Source organism: Labeo rohita, chromosome 20 (genome assembly GCF_022985175.1).
Source record: "Labeo rohita strain BAU-BD-2019 chromosome 20, IGBB_LRoh.1.0, whole genome shotgun sequence".
Lineage (NCBI taxonomy): Eukaryota > Metazoa > Chordata > Actinopteri > Cypriniformes > Cyprinidae > Labeo > Labeo rohita.
In genome coordinates, this window is record NC_066888.1 from 6425923 (window position 1) to 6432162 (window position 6240).

The following is a 6240-nucleotide window of genomic DNA, read 5'->3' on the forward strand; positions in this document are numbered from 1 at the left end:
TTTAATAAATACAGTTGTATCCTTCAATATCCATCTCAGACATTGAATACAATTTTAAAACATTAAAAACATTTTTTTAAATAATGATAACAATTAAAAAATAATCTTCGTGGGCACAGAAATAGCCTGCACTGTATAATTTCTTTAGTTTGCCCAAAATAATGTACGCTAAATCTTTAATCGAAAGATATGTTATTTGCGGTATTTAAGGTATTCTTTTAAAAGTTGAGAGTGTTATGATAAAACACCGGTTTAAAATATATCCTGTTTTTAAACCACCCTCAAAATAAGGGGGTGAATATTTCAAAGAAGTCACACGCAAGAGAAGCACCGTTTGTGCAACCACCCCATCACCGCTCGCTTGTCCATGCAATTAGCCCTTATCTGTAAGCAGTTTAATTTTCTGCGACATGGCGCGAGCGGCTCGGGCCTGATGGATGTGACATTAACGGGAGATGAAGCTGGGGAGATTGGACGCTGCAGTCACATAGTGGCATTTGTCACTGCCCCGGTCATGCAGATTGCGCCAGCACCGGCCACTGACTAAGATTAATGACGACGGCTCTCAGTCTTTGTTTCTCTCTGTGCTTGTGTCGAGCTCAAGCCTAAATACCATTCACACACACCCGGCCTTTATGATAAGACCTCATACATACAGACTGTACGAGAGCCATTGAAACCCCGCATCATTATTTCCTGGTAATTACATTAAAATGCAGTGTATTCCATTTATTAATGTAAATGCTTGGTAAGGAAACCACCACTATTATATGCTCATACTTACGGTTTAGGATTTTTTTATATATAGGTGTCCAGACTGTGATGACGCATTTCCGCAATAATTAATATATTTTATTTTTATTAAGTTTTATACGTATTTCTTATTTATTAGTATTAGTATTCATTTTTATAGTTTGTTTTTATTATTTTAAATTATGAGCAATTATGCTGCAGAGTAACTGTAATTTTCATATATGTCTCTGCTGTAATCTCTCTGACTATATTTTTATATATTGGAAAGTGGCAGAAAAACACTATATTATTTTATTTTATTTATTTATTTATTTATTTTTGGCTGTTGGAGTAAATGGGAACATAAAAATTATATTTGCTATGGTTCCCCATGTACCTCCATAGAAATGTATTTCCACATTCTAGATGAAAATGTAAAAATAGTACATAAAATAACAAAAATAATCCTGTAGCCCCACTGAACAGAGGAGCTAAGGACTCAGAAGCTTAGATATGGGTTAGTAACCAAACCACAAGAACACCCTAGCAACCATCCAGCCCAACCTGGTAACCACACAGGAATATAGCGGCAACCATTCCCAACACCCACTGTGGTGGGGAGTTTTGCAGGGCCATGCACCACTTTTTTCAGAAAATGTGAAAAATCTATTTTTTTGTGCAGTTGTTATTATTATTATTTATTTGCATTAATTTAGCTGTTTTCCTTTCTCGCATTTTCTTTTTTTTTTTTTTTTACCTAACCTGAACACACACACACGCAGCATAGTAGCACCTGCAGGCCTATATCATTTTTGAAGTGGCAAAAGCAAGTTGATAAATAGGGACCAAGGGATGTCTACCGATTAAACAAAAATGCAATTCTTGGAATCTCTTACAAAAACGCTGCGTAGAATCATGAAAGGAATTCCTAAGAAGTGTACGAGACCTCCACGTATCCCCTCGGTTGTAATAAGGGAGAGAGCGGTAACCCCAAACTGGCTGCTCGGCTGCACAGAAAATGGTTTTCCTTGACAAATGAGGTGATGCGGACCAGGCTCAGATGGATGGGGGTTTGGGCTGGTTGTATCAGGGCTCTTGGGATGCTGGGTATTTACTCAGTCATTCATCATCCTCTGGCACATCCACTTATACAGGATCTGCACCGCACACCCATACTGATGTAATTCTCCACATGGAGAGCTGAATTACCATAGCCTCTCCTCAGTGTGTGTGTACGGATATGTTATTGTGAAGCGTGGAACAATTTTCTGGATGTGCGTCTGTGCGCTTTTATGTATCTGTGAACCTCAAACTGTAGCAACACACTCTAATGGCAAGTGTAACTGCTTTACATTTTGGTAAATTGCTGGCTAATATGTATGATCTCATTCTTACGTGTTATATGATCATAAGGTAAGGTTATTTCATGAGTGTTTTTATTCTAATATGTGCTCATGGTGGTGTAAATTGGACAGGACAGTTGTACCACCCTGACAACTTTGACTTAATGCCCTAGCACTTCAATTCATTTTAATTACGAAATGATAAACATTTAATCATAAAAGAGATTAAGTCATGTTTTGGCATGTTAGTTGCACCACTTGACAGTGATTTGGCGGACAACAAATTTTCTATTTTTTAAATATTTTTTGACAAAACTTCTTTACTATTTATTTTCTGATTTTCTTATTTTCTATTTTATTTTTCTGAGAAATAATTTTAAAAAATACAATGCCAAACTACTTGAAGTTTTTCTCATTCATACGCTTTCTTACGACCCGCTTACACTCCACTGACAGTTAGAACCTTCATTCTAACATTTTTGGCTCAAATTAAGTCCAACTGTTTCATAAAATTCACATTGTATAAATTAATTTTAAAAATCGCCACCTTGTAAAATAGTTACGTTAGTTGGTTGGGCTGCCAGTTATACCACCCTGACAAATGTGACTTTATGCCCTAAAACATTTACAATTAATTTTAATTAATAAGTTCAAACCATTTTAAAGAGGAAGGGGGTTAAGTTTTTTTTTTTTTTTTTTTTTTTTTTGTGCATGATAGTTGCACCACATGACTTTGTTCACCACATGATCGGGATTTGCTGGACAATAGTTTTTCAAATATTAATAGTATTTTAAACAAAACCCCTTTGCTGTTACGATGAACTACTTAGTGTTTTTTTCTCATTCATATGCTTTGATGCAACCTGCTTACACCCAACTGATAGTTAGATTTTGGGTTAGACCTTCATTCTGACTTTATTTTTTGTACAATTAAACCCAACAATTTTGTATGAATCACACTGTACAAATTCATGAAAATTGCCATCATGTTTTCTCACAAATTCGGGCCATTCATGTATTTGTTCTAATATGTGTCCATGATGTTGTAGATTGGGCAGGACAGTTGCACTACCCTGACAATTTGATTTTGTCCTAGGAACTTTTACAATTAATATGTATAAATTTAAATGTATAAATTATAAACATTTCATCATGACAGAGTTTAAATCATGTTTTTGCATGATAGTTGCACCACAGGACTTTGGTGGTTGCACCATATGACAGACAACATTATTACAAATGTTAACAGTATATTTAACAAAACTGCTTTACTGTTTTTTTTTTTTTCCCCTCTGAGAAGGAATTTTAAAAATACAATGCTAAACTACTTGTTTTTCTCATTCGTACACTTTCTTACAACCTGCTTACACCCCACTGACAGTTAGGTTTCAGGTTGGACCTTCATTCTAACAATTTTTCTAAAATTAAATCCATCTGTTTTATAGGAATGACATCATACAAATTCATAAAAATTACCACCTTGTAAAATAGTTATGTTTTCTCATAAATTCAGGTTATTCCATGTATTTGTTCTAATACATGTACATGCTGGTGTAAACTGGACAGGACAGTTGTACCACCCTGACAATTTTGTTTTTATGTCCTAAAAACGATTGCAGTTTATTTGAAATGTATAAATTAAATACACTTTCATCATAAAAGAGTTTAAGTCATGTTTTTGCATGATAATTGCACCATGTGACTTTTTTTAAAAAACAAATATTAATAGTATTTATTTATTATGTTTTCTCATAAGTACGGGCTATTCCAAGTATTTGTTCTAATACGTTTCGATGATGGTGTAAATTAGACAGGACAGTTGTACTACCCTGACAATTTTGTTTTTTATGTCCTAAAAACAACAGTTAATTTTACATTTATAAATGAAATACATTTTCATCATAAAAGAGTTTAAGTCTTGTTACTAGATGATAATTGCAGCACATGACTTTGTCTACTTAATATAGGTTAAGTTTAGGGGTGGACTGTCATGCTTACCTTTTTTTCCCCCCTCTCTAAAAAACTTCATATGAATCAAATTTTTAATTCATACAAAATCACCACCTTAAATTAGTTATGTTTTCTCATGCGGTCCATTTATTCCATGTATTCAATCTATAGTGTAAATTGATTCAGCTGTCATACTTTTATATTCAAGTAGGCAAGAAACCTCCGGAAACTGCAAGCTCTTAATGAGCACATCCCATGGTGCTTATTTTAATGTGAACAGCTTTGATTCTGGTCTCCAGTCATCTATGAACTAGCACTGTCATTCATTCCTCAAAGCTGTTCTGAAATGACACAAGCTCACGTCGTCCAAATGTTGAGCATCGATCCGCCCACGTTGTCTTGCTGTCCGTCTGTAACTCCCTTACCTATTTGCTTATGCCGAACATCACTGCACGGACACCGTATCCCATCATCCTCCCGAAGCTAGCTCTTTCTCAGCATGGGCTCCAACCAGGGCGCTCATGCGTGAGTGACATTTGCTCCAGCAGAACATTGGAGTTTCAATCAAACCACATGGGTCCTGGGTGTAGTTTGTTCTTCAATACAGTATGGAGTGAAAAGACAATATTTACCCCCACAAGGAAATCCCACGTGGATTCACCCTCGGCCGGTTTGTGTGTGCCAACTGTCTGCCCCGGAATCCCAGGGTGCACCGGGAACAGGCTGGTAATGTGGCAGAGGGTGATGATGCAAGCAGCTCAGAGCTCCCTGGGGGACATGAATGTTGATTAAACATGTGCTCAGCCTTGGCTATTGAGCAATGGGACGTGGAACAAATGTCAAACGTTTGTTAATTTCTCTGCAGCGGAGGACTTATCAGTGGAGGGGGTGGAACCCACACCAATGAGGCATGACCCCAATGAGAAACCGATTGGCCAGCCAGACAAGATCAATCTTCTAGAATCAATTTTGAGGAAAGAACAATGTTTCTTGTCGCCGTGTACGCATGTGCGGTGGCAGTGTTTCTTTAAGTGTTTCTTTGTAGTAATTGTTGGGAGATGCAGTCATCCAAATTGCAGAACAATACTTATGACCTGTCTTTACCTGATAATAAATTAAATTAACAGGTGCTGCTATTCTAATTGTGACTCAGAAAAGGAAAAATATTAGATTTGAAGTGAGAATCTTTTCAAAAACTTAAGCATTTTTACTTTTTGTATTGATGTTGGTTTCATATGGCAATTTTTCCCCATTTTTTCCCTTACCATTTTCAAGAAAACTTTACATTCAGTGACACTTAAAATGTCATGTGGTGTAACGATAAAATAGAAAATAACAACATATTTTCATCACACTGTACATATTGCATGTGTATACAAGTGTACACATCTTAAACATTATTTTCCAAAAATATAATGAATTATTAATTAATAAATATCTTTATGTATTTATTGCACTTTTTAATTATCTAAATCAACCTCGGCATATTATAAAAATGATTAAATTGTATGATACTTTGAGAGACCTTGTTTTATTTGTATTAATTTGTTGATTTTTGCATGTTTCTGCATGTTTGTTGCACCCCATGACAGTGATTTGGCAGACCTTTTTTGCTTATATTATGCTTATTTTTTTTATTTTTGCTTAATATATATATATATATATATATATATATATATATATATATATTTTTTTTTTTTTGTTTTGTTTTTTTTTTGTTTTTTTTTTTTGCAAAGACATAATAAACGATTATGTTTAAGTTTTCCGTAAGTCACCCTTTTCCTGAGGCTATTTTTTATTCATTATAATATCCAACCTGATCGCAATTCATACATATTTTTCAAGGTGGCTAATTTGTACGAATTTGTACGACCTGACTCATATGCGTACATTTTGTGAAAAGTCGTTTGAATCCATACGAATTAGCCACCTCGTAAAAAACATACAGATTGGCCTAGCATTGCAATATAAGGACAGTTGCACCACTCTGACAGTTTTGACTTCATTTCATGACCTAAAAATGTTTCAATTAATTTTAACAAGGAGACAAAAAAAAAAATCATGATTTTGTATAATAGTTGCACTATATGACTTTGTTGGTCACACCACATGACAGTGATTTGGTGTTTTTTTTTTCTTTTTTTCCCCCTAGGAAATACAAAAAATAATGAACAAATTAATAAATAATCCTTAAAAAAATCATCATGTCATCAAC